We start from the raw sequence: 690 nt of genomic DNA on the forward strand, positions 1-690 counted from the left end.
TCATTTAAATAAAAACAAACGCGGGCGTAGCGGAGAACCCATCCCTTGTCATCACGTGACTGATTATTATTTGAAGCGGCAACTTCTTTGAACCGTTCCCGCCAGAACGCAAACTGACCAATCACGTCCCCTAATAAGGTCACGTGATAGAGTATTTTTCTGAAGCCTTCGGGAGCCGATAGTTTGTTATAAACAGCTTTAACTCGGCGGCCAAATTTGTCTCGGTTCAGTTTCTCTTTGAGATCTGTTTCGTGTACCACACGACAGCAGCAGCAGCGGCAGCCAGCGACACATCAACAGCTTCGTACAACGATGACCACCGCCGCCGCCACATCAGCAACACGAGTCTACGACTACTAACCAGTATCATCGTCATGACCAACACGATTCTATGATTACTACTAACCAGCATCATCGTCATGACCAACACGATTCCACAATTACTACCAAGTAGCCTCTTCACCACCAGCGTCTACACGACTTACTATGTACACCAAACTAAACCACTGCGGCACATCTCTCTCTTCGATTCTGTTAGGTGACTCAGCTTCACCACAATAAATAAACAGACAAGAGATTTCAGCCAGCGACGAACGACGAACATCTGTATAACAAGAATCACGGCCCGGCATGGAAGCCACAACATCACAACTAGTGATCAGCACTGCCACACTCACAGCCTCAACTACT

The 690-nt window shown here is 47.1% G+C and overlaps 1 long non-coding RNA gene across 1 annotated transcript in view; it reads right to left on the reverse strand.

Moving 5' to 3' along the window:
• LOC128247815 (uncharacterized) overlaps positions 1–690 on the reverse strand; it is a 14,695-nt gene that overhangs the window by 12,678 nt on the left and 1,327 nt on the right. The gene's annotated exons all lie outside the window — the stretch shown is intronic.

Source organism: Octopus bimaculoides, chromosome 5 (genome assembly GCF_001194135.2).
Source record: "Octopus bimaculoides isolate UCB-OBI-ISO-001 chromosome 5, ASM119413v2, whole genome shotgun sequence".
In the NCBI taxonomy this organism is placed as follows: Eukaryota; Metazoa; Mollusca; class Cephalopoda; order Octopoda; family Octopodidae; genus Octopus; species Octopus bimaculoides.